This window comes from Mauremys mutica, chromosome 3, assembly GCF_020497125.1.
Source record: "Mauremys mutica isolate MM-2020 ecotype Southern chromosome 3, ASM2049712v1, whole genome shotgun sequence".
Classification (NCBI taxonomy): Eukaryota; Metazoa; Chordata; order Testudines; family Geoemydidae; genus Mauremys; species Mauremys mutica.
This window is the reverse complement of record NC_059074.1, coordinates 9482092-9496936: the sequence shown is the minus strand read 5'-3', so window position 1 is coordinate 9496936 and position 14845 is coordinate 9482092. Positions and strand designations below refer to the sequence as shown.

The following is a 14845-nucleotide window of genomic DNA, read 5'->3' as shown; positions in this document are numbered from 1 at the left end:
TGAACCCACCATTTTGAGAGAAGAAAACAGGGACCACACTCTTAAATACGATAAATTAGGGAAAATCCCCCTCAGCCATCCTTGAATCTCCCATACAATCTTTCAATATCTTGTTGTATTCCAAGTACAGCTAGGACCCCAGACTCATCCCATTGACATTAATCAGAGCTTCACCATTGATTTCAATTGTCCCTTAGTACATAATTCTTCACATTTAAACACCATACACATTACAACGATTCACGTTACAATTTGATGTTTATAGGCACCAAAAAGATGACCAGCCAAATACTCTCTGCATCAATATAGGCATATTTTAAAATTGGAAATGTTAAGTCTCATTACTATCATGGTAATATGTGACAAATACATCTCCATATATATAATCAAACATACCCATCAATGTACATAGAACTCTACCGAGAACGGTGGCATCTGGTTCTATAACCATGGGTCTCCAGTCTAAGAAATCCAGACTACAATAGAGTCTCTATGGCCATGGGTAAAAATAATCCGTGCCTCCATTTACTACTCTGTAAAATGATGCTAGTCACAATTACTTATCTTCCTTCCAGGGATGTATAAGGATTAGTTAATGTCTGCAAAAAGCTCTGAAGATAAGTGCTAAATATTATGAAAAAAGGTGACCTAATAACGCTTTCTTTAGCTACCATTTCTAGTGACTTGCTCCCCAAGGTGGCATGAGCTGGAAGCACTGCAAAGACAGAACTATCATCCATTTGAGACGAGGCAGGCAGGACATACTCAGGCAGACTACAGAGAGAGTTACTTGTATTATAGAATACTTCATTCAGTCTGGGGCAGACCACTCTAGCATTGCATTCCTATAACATGCGTGATTGGAACTAGAATAATCAATGGAAAAGCCCTAGAATACAGAGGAACCCAGATGGCACCACACAAGCTTACAGAACAGCATGAATAAAAGCTCAACTGTTGCCACAATAAGAGGCAATATTTTATCCCCTCAGTCCTATTATCATGGATTTAGGGGGAGAGAAAGGGTGCAGTTCATCTTCCCTGTGCTGAGTTTGGATCTTCCATTAAGATCAAGTGGTCAGATCCTGCCCAATTTGGGGACTGCAAGGGATGAGCATTGGTGGACACTGGTCCTGCTATCCTCTTTTCTATTTGTTCCAAAAAAATTGTACTTTGCAAATTTGCAGTCATGATACTGTGTTGAACGCACTGAAGGATGGGGAAAGACAGATTCATGTGTGCACCAGAGTCAGCCTTCCTCTCCTCCACCCAAATCTCCCTTTCCAAATATTGTTATACAGTAAGCTCCTCTTGTTAAATCTCTCAACTGCATTAAAAACGTTTTCCCTCAGCTAAAGTCATAAAAGCAATGAGATCATATTGTTGACCAACTGCCAAATTTCAGCTTTGAAAACCAAAGGAGTTTCTGTGTTAAACAGAAACAAAACATAGTCACATCTTAAAATATATACAAACTTTCTGAAGGGCAGAAGGTCTAATTATAGCGAGTTCAGGACTCTAGCTCTGATGCTTGATCCTAGGCCAAAAGCAAGGAAGAAGCAGTTAGAGTTAAAGACGATCACTAGAGTTAAAGACGATCACTTTTCATCGCCACAAAACAGAATTTTAAAAACTGAAGTGGGAGCTAGGTGAGTTATGAGGAACCAAAGAAGAGAAGGCTGCAGTGACTTAGGTGAAAGATGACCAAAACACTGACAAGGATTTTAGTGGTGGTAATGGAAAAGAAAGGATGCTATAGATTTCTGACATGTTATATATAAAGAATTGGAAACAACTGGATGCAAGTAGAGAAGGGAGGAGAAGGAGGAAACATCCAAAAAGGGCAAGAAGCTTGTGGGCCCGGGTGATGGTTAGGATAGTAGAATTTCAACAGAGATGAAGAGAAAAGGCTTTGGGAGGAAATATGAGAAATTCAGTTTTTCCACGTTAAAGGCTGGGGTGGATGTGGGATGTTCACATAGCAAACAGTCAAATCTCAGATGGAACAGCAGGGCAGATTTGGGGTCCTTAGGGTAGCCACAGTAGCTGAAATTGTGAAAGTAGATGAAGTTAAACAGGAAAAAAAGAGGAGGGGAAACTAGTGACTCCTCCCACTAACATAGGGGCAGTGCCAACAGCCTCTGGAGACGGGTACAACTGATCTTCCTTGGCCAAAAGAAAAGTTGGTCTAATGTTGATCAGGGAAAAATAGCAAAGGGCCTTCTCAAGAGACTCTCTGATTTGACTAACCCTAAGAAGAGAAACAATGAAAACATGCGTCTGACGAAGTGGGTATTCACCCACGAAAGCTCATGCTCCAATACTTCTGTTAGTCTATAAGGTGCCACAGGACTCTTTGTCGCTTTTTAATGAAAACATAAAATCATAGAAATGTAGCGCTGGAAAGGACCTCAAGAGGTTATCTAGTCCAGCCTCCTGCACTGAGGCAGGAACAAGTACAGTAAAAGCTGTTTTATCCAGCACGTTGGGAGAATGGGGGTGTCGATAAGTGAAAAATACCGGTTAACTAAGAGGGAGAGAGTTTGGGTGCTGGAGAGGGCTCAGGGCAGGGGGTTGGGGCTGGAGGGGGATGAGATGCCAGATCCGGGGGGCGCTCACCTCGGGTGGTTCCCCACAAGCAGCGACTTGTCCCAGCTGCTCCTAGGCAGAGGCATGACAGGCAGCTCTGCACGCTGCCCCCGCCCCGACCACTGGCTCCGGAGCTCCCATTGGACAGGAACCACCTAGGAGCAGCCGCGACAGGTCACCACTTGTGGGGAGCTGCCCGAGGTGACTGCCCCCCAGATCCGGCACCCTGCACCCCCTCCCACGCCCCAACCTGCAGCCCTCAGCCCGTCCTCCCCCGCACCCAAACTTCCTCCCAGAGCCTGCGCTCCGCACCCCCTCCTGCACCCCAACCCCCTGCTGGCCCCGTGCCAACCAGACTATAAACCGGACTTCCAATAAAGATTAGAAATGCTGGTTTAGAGAGCTTTCTGGTTGGTGAAGTGCCCAATAAAACAGCTTTTACTGTATACGTAGACCACTGCTGACTGGTGTTTGTCTAACCTGTTCTTAAAACCCTCCAATAAGGGGGATTCCACAACGTCCCTTGGAAGCCTATTCCAGAGCCCAACTACCCTTATGATTAGAAAGCTTTCCTAATATATAACCTAAACCTCCCTTGCTGCAGATTACGACCATTACTTCTTGTCCTACCTTCAGTGAGCATGGAGAACGATTGATCACCACCTTCTTTATAAAAGCCTTTAACATATTTGAAGACTATCAGGTCCACCTTCACTCCTCTCTTCTCAAGACTCAACATACATGTTTTTTAACCTTTCCTCATAGGTCAGGTATTCTAAACCTTTTGTCATTTTTGTTGCTCTCCTTTGGACTCTCTCCAATTTGTCCACATCTTTTCTAAAGTGTGACACCCAAAACCGGACCCAGTACTCCAGCTGACGCCCCACCAGTGCCAAATGGAACAGGACAATTATCTCCCGAGTCTCACATACGACTCCTGTTAATAAGCCCCTGTCTTTTTCACAACTCCATCACATTGTTGGCTCATATTCCATTTGAGACTCACTATAATCCCCAGATCCTTTGCAGCAGTACTACTGCCTTGTCAGTTATTCCGTGTCTTGTATTTGATTTTTCCTTCCTACGTGTAGTACTTTGCACTTGTCTTAATTGAATTTCAATTTATTGCATTTTGAATTCTAGTCCTGTCTTCCAAAGTGTTTGCAACCTTTCCTAGCTTGGTGTCACTCACCAATTTTACAAGCACTCTCTCCTCACTGTTACTTAAGTCCTCAATGTAAATATGGAATAGTACCAGACCCAAGACAGACCCCTGAACGACTCTACTGCATACATCCTCCCAGTTTAATAGTGAACCATTGATAACTGCTGTTGAGTACAGTTTTTCAACCAGTTATGCACCCACTTTATGGTAATTTCATCGAGACCATATTTCCCTAGATTTTAGCCAGGTCATTCTGCCTACATAACATGACTACAGCCATCAACAAACTTCTACAATGGTGTATCAATGCCCCCTTCCTTTTATTATACACCAACATGCTGAGTCAGCCTTAATCACAGCAGCAACAGCAGGTGCCATTGTAATCTATAGATGATACGCAAGTAAAAACTCACAAACCTTTGCCCTCTTAATATCATTAATTAAATAAATTACCTGTTAATAATACAGGGAAAACATACAACAACTCCCTTTCCTAGTAGGGACAATATAAAAAAAATTCAGTATTAATATGGATGTCATGTCCACAATTGTAGAATTGAATGTAATGAACAATCCAGTTCCCAGCCTAAGTTACTGTAAAGGCATCTTAAATTTACAATGATGAGTCTTCATGGCAATCTGTTTTTCAGATATTAAAAATCTCATTTTCTCTGCGCCAAGGACAAGTGGATGTCTGAAGCACTGGAGTATCAACTTTGCATTTGTCTCAGTTGACATGATATCTTTCTCATTTTAGTTCAGATTTTCTAATATGTTCTTGGGAACCACTTCAGTTTTCTTCATTTCTCACTATGTGCAATTAGATGTTTTGAAGTACAGCTCGCCCTGATCCACAACTACTGGCAAAAGCAAGGAGGAAGTTTCTTGGTTAAGATCTCACTGATAGCACTTTATTTGGAAAAGAGATTAATTTTTCCTCTTTTCATTTCTTTTTTTTGAGTGAGTCAGGCTTTGTATTTTGTACATTACTTTGTATTTCTCTAGTACCTTCCATCTGAAGATCTTAAAAAGTCTTTACAAACAATGAATTAAAAGTCTTCTTGCACCCGAGAGGTAGGAAATCTTGTCTTTATTTTCTAGAAGGTGACTCAAGCACAGAAAGGTTAAGTTGCTGGCTTACAGCCACATAACATAATACCATTGGTTGAATGTGTGCTGCATCTGCCCCAGTGGATGGTCCATTAAAAACCTACTACTGCTACCAGATAATGGAATTGCTCCGCTAGTTCAAACGGTGGAGGTCTGTGCTATGGTGCTGAAGGGCCTAATTCCAAACCTTGCTGATGACCCCATGGAGGAAGGTTGTTAAATCAGCATGGGCCAATTTCAGCCCTGGTGTAATTCCATTGTCTTTAAAAAAAATAAGTTGTACAAAGGCTGAATTTGTGCCAGGGTCAAACTCACCAGACCTGTGCCCTGATCATGAAACAATCCTTCCTCTCAAAAGTAACAGACAGACCTACAAATTGAACTCCTCTAATTATCCATGGAGTTTAAGCCCAGCAGGGACCATTAGATGAACTAGTTTGGCAATCTGTATATCATGGGCCGTCACAATTCAAGCAATGACCTCTGTATTGAGCCCAATAATTTGCATTTCACTAAAGCATAATCTGTGTTTGGTGAAAGAATCTCTCTTCCAAAAAGGCAGCCAGTCTTGATCTGAAGTCATGTTCAGATGAAGAATCCACCACTTCCCTTGGCAGTTTGCTCCAATGGTTAATCACCCTGCTACAAATTTATGCCTAATTTCTAATTTAAATTTGTCTGGGGTCAGCTTTCAGCCACTGGTTCTTGTTATGCCTTTCTGTGCTATAATAAAGAGCCCTTTTATTCCTAGGAGAGGTCCAGACTAATGTTTAAATAGGGCTTTGACAACTACAAGTGCTGTATTTATTTAAAAACGTATTTTAAGACGTGACCATCTGGAGCTATTGGTGCATGTACAAAAATAGTACTAGTATCCAAAATATGAAATCTTCCCTTCCAAACCTAATCTAGGACTCTTTCGCTAGTCATTACAGTCCATTCACCCACTTTCCCAGAATAACCCTCTGAACAAAAGATAAGCTCTGCAACATGACCTGAATGAAGGTGCATAAATCTGGGTTCTGGGAAGCAAGTTCCAGAGCTGAGGAGCCTTCACTAAAAATTCCCTGCCTCTCAACTCCTCTCAGTGGTTCTTGACCCTTTTGGGCTCAGGACCCATTTGTAAACCTTGGGGGCCTGTCACAACCCAATAAATAGTTTTAGTGCAAAAACCATCTGTCTTACTAAGTATTTCTTACCCGTGATATATAATATACAAATTAACGTAGTAAGTACTAAATAAGTGCACGGTGCATACCATAGTGGTGGCTTCTCAGGCTCCTCTCCTGAGGGGCTGGCTGGGCTGGGCTCCTCGCTCCCGGCATTGCGGCTTCCAGGGTTGCAGCACTGCTAAGGTTTGGCCTTAGCATTTGAGCAAGTGGTGTTGCCATCTGGTGTATGGAATCCAGTATCACTTGCTCAAATTTGGCCCATCTGGCCCCCTGCCATCATCACGGAGGGGCAGCTGGGCCAAACCTGCATAGTGCTGCAGCCCCATGTACCAACAGCCAGAGTGGGAAGCTGAGACCAGCCAGCCCCACGAGCTACTGCTGCAGGGCAAGTGCAGGGAAAGGGAGAGCCCTGCAACCACTGCCAGGGCCTTCCACCCACCTAGGGGCAAAGACCCAGCTCCCACAAGGTCTTCCCAACACCTTGGAGGCAGGATCTAACCCCTCTCTCCCAGGCCTCCCATACAACCCATTGACACATTCTGGAGACCCAATTTTGGGTTGAGAAACCCTGGTCTAAATCACTTGAGCACTGATAGTCCTCCAGCACCTTCCCACAATCCCACCTTTGTGCCCAAAAGCACAGACAAGTTCTCCCACAGTTCTCTGGAAAAGAACCGTAGAGCTGCTCAGCTTCTTATAGCTCAAAAGAACCATGGGATGTGCCCCCAGAAGTCCTAGCGACACAGTGAGAATGCAGGAACTTGGCTATAGCTTTGCAGGGTAGCTGTTCACACCCAGGGTAGGGTAACTCAGGTGCTCAAAGAGTTAGACCAGTGTGCCCATCACCCAAGCTACCCTTATAATTAATACATACCCTCAGACACGTTCCAGTGGGGGAGTCTCCTCCTGAAAGGGGAGTCTCAATGGCTCATTCAGTTCTTAGCCTCTTTCTTGAGATTGCCAGCTAGTACTGACTACCCTGGAGTTCTGTGATATGAGCACTTGTACCCTAAGAATTAGAATTACCTGTATTAGAGTAGCACTTAGAGGCTCTAATTGAGATCAGGGCCTTATTGTGTTTGGCACACAACCTAAGAGACAGCCTCTGTCCTGCAGAGACAAGCAAGGATGGGAAGGGAAAAAGATGCACAGCGGAGTGAAGTGATGTGCTTGAGAAAGCTGGGAAAAAGAACCAGGGTCTCCCAACTCCCAGTCTAGTGTCCTATCCACAGACTAGACAACAACACTTCTTGCTAAGACTAGACTGAAATCCTTCCACTCATTTCACACATGGCACACAGAATGGATGGTTAGCAAACAGTGATCAGATTATTTTGTATTAAACACAGGCAGGATGCCCAGAGCTATACAAGAAAAGACAATCTCAGTCTCAAGAAGTTTATCATCTGAAAAGATAAATTAAGCAAACTGGAAAACTAAAGGAAAATTCTATATAAAGCATTTTGCAAAAAATCTGTAAACTGCATTGGGTAATGACAAAGATTTTTGTTGAAATCCTTTAGATCAGAAAACCCAGCGTCAGCTGTGTGAACGTAATACAAATGTTGATAAAAGCCAAAATTGCAGAACATTTGGAAATGCATAATTTAATAGAAGACAACCAGTACGGCTTCATAAAAGGAAGGTCATGCCTGACAAATCTGCTGAAATCCTTTTTATTATACGACCAAATTGTTAGGTTAGACATGAGTGAAACAGTGGATATACGTTATCAGGATCTCAGGAAAGTATCTGATTTTGTACCACTCAGACTGATTTACAAAGTCATAAAGCTTTATCCAGGCAAGAGGTATTGAAATGGAGTAAAGAACATTTTAAGGATAGGATGCAAAGAGTGCCCATGAGCCTCAACAGTCTGCAGCAATGAGGCAGAAAGGTCAGTAAATCATTTGTTTACCTTGGTAAATGAACTCTGAGGAGAGTAAAACTTCAGTTTAGCTCAGGGGTGGGCAAACTGCGGCCCCTGGGCCAGATGTGGCCCACCAGCCATTTTAATCCAGCCTTCAAGCTCCCGCTGGGGAGCGAGGGCTGGAGCTTGTCCCGTTCTGGTGCTCCAGGCAGGGAGCAGGCTCGGGGGCCGCTCCATGAGGCTCCCAGAAGCAGCAGCATGGCTCCCCTCTGGCTCCTACATGTAGGGGTAGCCAGGCGGCTCTGCTCTGCACACTGCCCCCGCATCTCCCATTGGCCGGGAACCAGAGCCAATGGGAGTGGCAGGGGTGGTGCCTGTGGATGTGCAGAAGCACCTGGCCGTGCCTCCGCGTAGGAGCTGAAGAAGGGACATGCCGCTGTTTCTGGGAGCTGATTGATGTAAGCACCACCCGGATCTTACACCACGTCACCCCTCCCCCACGCCCCATACCCCTGCCCCAGCCCTGATCCCCCTCCCTCCCTCCAAACCCCTTGGTCCCAGCCCGGAGCAGCCTCCAGCACCCCATACCCCTCATCCCCAGCCCCTCCCCCGCCAGAGCCCTCACCGCCACCCCGGAGCCCCCTCCCTGAGCTCTTCATTTCTGGCCCCATCCCGGATCCCGCACCCCCAACCAGAGCCCTCACCCCCCCACACACCCCAACCTCAATCTTGTGAGTATTCGTGGCCCGCCATACAATTTCTATTCCCAGATGTGGCTCTAGGGCCAAGAAGTTTTCCCACCTCTGGTTTAGCTCCTACAGAGGCAGAGAGCACCAGAAACCCAGGTCTGGGGCTAGAGCTGCAAGAAAAGCATATCAGAGGCTGGGAGAAGGAGGGAGACGGTACATTTAGAACCAATAAAAGGGACTTGTGAAGTGTCAAGCCAATCTGTGGAATTCCCTGTTGCCAGAACTGATCAGTGAAAAACCACAGTGGTTGGATGTATGGATTAATTTTAAAGAGGATTCAATAATTTTATGATCATTAATAAAACCTGGAGCTACGTACACTGTGATGATATGGGTAATTAAACTGGAAGTTTTGGGGAATAAGCTGATAGACTGAGAGGGTCAGGAAGGAGGAATTCCTTCTGTCCTTAATCACAGGAACAGCTTTGCAAGTAAGGTAAGGACACACCAGGTGGTATGGGCTCTTCCTGTTCCTGAAATATCGAATGCTGGCCACTTCCTGAGACAGACTGTTGGATTAGACAGACCTATGATCTGACCCTGAATGTGGAAAGGAGTGACCAAAAGTCCCCAATCATCTAACCAGGTTTGGTAGCCTACGTGAAATCAGTTTGGTGGTTCTCAGTCTTGCTTTCAGTGCACAATTTTCCACATGACAAATTATCACCACAATTAGCCTTCTCAGAAGATTGGCCATGGATTAAAGAAACCTGCAAACAACAGTCTTATCTAGAGGTGATCCTGTCAGGTCAGAGTTGAGATTCATTTCTGGAAGGCAGTGTAAGAGTTTTTAAAATTCTAATATTACCTTTTCTAAGATCCTCGTCAGTGAAGTATTAGTGCCTCACAACCATTAGTGAATGAATTCTCATAACAGCCTCATGAGATACAGAAATATTACAAGTATCAGAGGGGTAGCTGTATTAGTCTGGATCTGTAAAAGCAGCAAGGAATCCTGTGACACCTTATAGACTAACAGATGTTTTGGAGCATGAGCTTTCGTGGGTGAATACCCACTTCGTCACTTGCATCCGACGAAGTGGGTATTCACCCATGAAAGCTCATGCTCCAAAACGTCTGTTAGTCTATAAGGTGCCACAGAAATATTACAGATGAGGAACCGAAGTACAGAGAGATCAAGTGATTTGCCCATGGTCAGCTGTGGTAGAGCTGGAAACAGAAGACAGCTCCTGAGTCCAAATGTAATGCTTTAACCATAAGACTATGCTGCTGTGCTATCTGTGAGTAGAGGATTTCAATCTCTAAGGCTGTCAGAGCCAGCAGCTTTCATGAGCACTAAAATTCACTTTGAAAAAAATTCAGTTAAAAAAGTTATAGAAGAACGGGTGGTTCCTATGTCACAAAAACTCTTCAATGCACACAGGAATCCTTCATCTTACTGCTCTGCACTGCACCTTTAAATATTCTTCTACATAAAGGTATGATATGCAAGACCAAAAGAATAACTGAGAAACAGTAATTCATAACAGATCAACTGTGCTTTATCTACACAGATTCTGCTTTCATAAAGGCATGGGGGGGGAGGGGAGTACATTTTTATTGTTTTCTGAAGCTTAAAATAACCAGAAAGTGTCTAAAAAAAAATAATCAAAGGTGTTCCATGGAACAGCCAAAAAAACCTCTCAATGAGCATTTCAGAAAGACAGTACTTTGTTGAAGATGGACTTACAGATCTAAAGAGAACCATGGTCAGCGTTTAACTGCTATATTGGCCTACTTTGAAACCGGTATAGTTTAAATGGGAAATATCCTCCAGAATGTGTGCCTATGTATATGATTATGGCTGTCACTACTGTTATTGCAGCCATTATTTACTGCATTTTCAGGTGCCTTTTTTTTTTTTTTTTTTTAGTTTTCCCATATCTATATGTATTGCAAGTAAATTTAGACGCTAACTGAGGTGGTTTAAAATTTTTTGAGGGGATTTGTTAAATGGAAAAACAAAGGAAAGGCGGGAGGACACTGAAGGCAAGCAAGTGATGAATAGGGAAAGCAACGTGAAGGGCGAGTAGAAGCTGAGATGAACAGGTGACGGACCAGGTTGGAACAAACAGCTCATCAGCAGAGGAGAATGTCCAGAGTTAAAACTGTAGAAAGCAGTCGGATGACAACATGCTGCAAATACTTGGTGTTTGCCACCAACTGAGTTTTTAGCTAGCTCTGCCCTTGAACATCTGTCTTCTAGATGCAAGCAGGTGCTTTACCTGCTGCAGCTGCTTTCGAGCTGATATGGAGATGTTTACACTACAGGGACTATAGCAGCATATAGCTACAGTGCCATAGTTATGTCGGCATAATCCCATAGTGCAGAGGCAGCCTACAGCAATGGAAGGGATTTTTCCATTGCTGTGGGAACACCACCATCCCACCTGACAATAACTAGGCCAACAGAAGTACTTTCTGTCGACCTAGCTGCGTCTACGGCAGAGTTCGGCTGGTACAGCTACGGAACTTAGGGGTGTGCACTTTTCACAGGCCTGACCAACACAGCTATGTAAACACACATTTTAAGTATAGACCAGGCCTTAGTCTTCATGCAAGTATCAATTTCTGGGGAAGGAAACTTTGCCAGCTTTTTAGCTAGCCAAGTTTTGATTGCAGCAAGGAGAGGTGTACATCTAAACAGCCCTTTGGTGATAAAAAAACAGCGAACTGAAAGGTTTCCGAGTGTGCTCATTGGTTTCGACAAATTTGGCAGATTCTTCCTGAAAGTTCGCCCTCATCCTCATCCCATTTCATGACATAATTAGAAATTCTTTTTTGACTGGCATCACCAGTTCATAGGCTATTTTACACTAGCAAACGGCTTAGCATTAGTTCCCCACTGGTGTAGCTTCACCTCCTCCCCCTTCCACCCCCCCCCCAAGAAAAAAAAAAGTGGGAGCTGTCATGTCGACACACCTCAAGCATTTTTACCACACTGGTGAATGCTGGCTAAGAAGCTTGCCACTGGAGAAAAGGCATAAGACTACTGCTATAATCCAGCAAGCTTCTATCATTTTGATTGCAAAGATAGCGATCTGAATCCAAAAGTGATGGGTGACTACTCTCCTGCTAGCCTAGCCTTTCAGCAACGTGCCTCAAGAAGAACAGCATAGCCAAAGAGGTTCAACTGCCCCTTCACCCCCAAAGCCTTTCAAGTGAGGAGAGGTTTCAAAGCTGAATTAAGCATGGTACTGGTGAGCATAGGCTATTTCTTTTCCAAATACAAGTTAGTGCAAAAATCTCTGTCAATGCAATACTAAGGTTGCACAGTTAACATTAAGTGTCAGGAAATGCAAACATTAAGTTTTCTACGTCACTGTTAATTGGCCTTTTTATATACACAGTATTGGTAACCCAAAAAGTTTAAAACCATGAGACAGACCCCACACAAAAGTCATGGGATTTGATTTAAAATCACAAGGGTTTTTTTTTAAATGCATCAGGCTTCAGGGTCTGATTTCTAATTTTTCAAGTCTTAGACAAGCCTCCTGCCTTCCATTGTGTGTACACACATGATTCAGGATGAAAACTCATCCTGAAACACACAATGCGCACACCTAAAACTGAGGGGTTTTTTCCCCTTCCTTTTTACATAGACTCAATTTTTGGCCCTCCTACCAACTCTGCTAATATCCATCTTCTCTACCTGTCTGATCCTCTCCATATGGGTTGAAATGAGAGCCTAGCACCTCTGAAGATTCATCTATGCACATTTGAGAGCTCAAAATGTGGTATTTAGTTACTGAACATAGGTATCCATATTCGGGACTTAGATCTCATAGAGGAGCTGGGTGCATATACAATCAATCCATCATTTGATGTGATACACACACACACACACACACAAAAACGCTCCTCTAGCTAGTCTGCAACAGGCAATTATCTAATAAACAATTTTTCACAAAGTTCTGCACATTCTTCCTGACTGATGATTCTATTGGCAACAGAGACAGAGAGAGACATTCTTTTTCCATGGTTTAAGAGTATTATCCAAAATGGTGACTTAGATAAAGGGACACTTCCAACTTCATTTATATTACCTTATGTCTTCAGAAGATTCTTTTTATCCGGATGATCGTGTTTGGCTACTTTTGTCAACTACATAAATCTTTGACCCTCTCTGCAATGGTATAGGAACTATGTCTGCTGAACTGGTTTTAGACTCAGTTTAAACATGGTTCAGCAAGACACTGAAGACAGGAATGAACCACATGTGATAGATGTCAGTCACATCACTTAATGAACTACTGGTAGGTGCTCTGACATGACATCGGTATAAGAATCTTACATTGAGCAGAATAGGGCAGGCAGTGCTTAAAAAGTTTGTTTGGAGGCTGTGTTCTAAGTCTGTTTCAGTTTCCAAATTTGTGAAATACATTGCAGTCCTGTCCACAATGGCTGGCAAAGATATTTTTAAAGTATAACTGGTGGCGCAGAGCAATCTTGCTGACTCCACCCAGCAGTCAGAGTAGGTGGATCTCATTAGCTTCAGTAGAAAACATAAGAGGCAGGGTCTCTCTAGCCAAAAGACAGAGTAGAAAAGACAAGAGATTACTACAGGAAGATATCTAATAATCCTTGTCAAGAGGAAGCTGATGGGGTACCTTAAGGTAAATACAATTCTGCCTAAGGGTTATTACTTTAATAATAATAATCTCTGACACAAGTAACTTTGGACAATATCGTATTCTGTGTATATACTGTGTTAATAACAGGGTGTGGATGCCACCCATTTACAGAGAGTTAACCTGAACTAGCTTGAAAACTGTGCAAGTTAATAGGGGAGATAATGGCTCTGATTAGCCTTGGCCTCAAGCTCTAATGCCTTGTCTACATAGAAAGTTATACTGCTTTAATTATACTTGTTTAGTTAAACCACTACAACCTCCCTCCCCATGTTACTTCTGGGGGAATTCTGCACCACTGCACAGTGTAGAATTTGCACAGAAATAACGTTCTGCGCAGAATTTCATGTTTTCCCTGCAGAATTGTGGCTGCAGAGCTGTAGCTTCTTAAATGTAGACAAGCGACCACTTCCCTGAGAGGCAGTAGCTAGGTTGACAGAATTCTCCCGTCAACCTAGCGCTGGGGTTAGGTTGCTCAGGGGTGTGGATTTTAGGCCCTAGATCAGCAAGGTCCCAGTGTTGCCAAATCCCACAATTTTAATCATGAGCCTTTTGGGGATTGGTCCTGCTTTGAGCAGGGGGTTGGACTAGATGACGTTCTGAGGTCCCTTCCAGCCCTAATCTTCTATGATTCTATGATATATTGTGTTAAAGCCCCAGCTTTAAGTTTCCCTAAAACCTCAAACCACAAAAAACCAAAACCCCCAAATATATAAAAAAATATGATTTTTAAGCAGGTTTAATGATTTTAAGACCTTACTCGTGAATTTTGTATGTTTGGGGTTGGCAATCTGGATTTAATGGCAATCTGAATTGAATTTAATGGAACTACTCATGCTTAAGGACTGGGACTATAGGGGCTGTTCTACACACAAAATTTCCTCTGGTTTAACTAAATTCATTTTTTTAAATTGATTTAGTCAAACCAGAAAAACCTGGAAACTGATGTAAACAGATTTAAGTGATTTCCAAACAGGATTTGCTCTGGTTTAACTTGATTTTAGTAAATATAATGCAAGTTTTATGTGTAGGCCAGCCCAAAGGCCATCAAAAACTATCAAATGCCTTGACTTGTTCTAATTATACAAGCTCTATTTTAAAAGTATATATAACAGATGCTACACTCAGCTAAGTTTTCTGCAAGACGGAATTGCCTTGGTACAGTTTATGAGACCCTCTGTTCCAGGAAACAGAGCTCACGGACATCTTATAAACAAACAACACTAGAAAATACTTTGACTTTACATCACTGATTTCTGCTTCAATGGGAAACTGACATTACAAATCCATGAAATCTGCTACCCCTTAGAAGATGGGCAATAATATACAAATGTACATAAATGGATTAGCCTGATTCTCTAAACATCAGTGATCTGTCTTGTATGATTTTTCACTCTATCTTTTCACACCATTTTTGATTTCTGAAATGTGTGGGATGTTTTCACAAATTCACATTCACTTTCCACTAACACATAAGAAGCTGAACTTGAAATAATAGGAAGATACCAGACCACAAAGTAAACCCGATTTCCAGTCAGTGTTACAGATACACTCATAAA

General features: G+C 43.0%; 1 protein-coding gene across 10 annotated transcripts in view; it reads right to left on the bottom strand.

Moving 5' to 3' along the window:
* The window catches only part of HMBOX1 (homeobox containing 1), a 155024-nt gene that overhangs the window by 91122 nt on the left and 49057 nt on the right, over positions 1-14845 (bottom strand). The window lies entirely within an intron of this gene.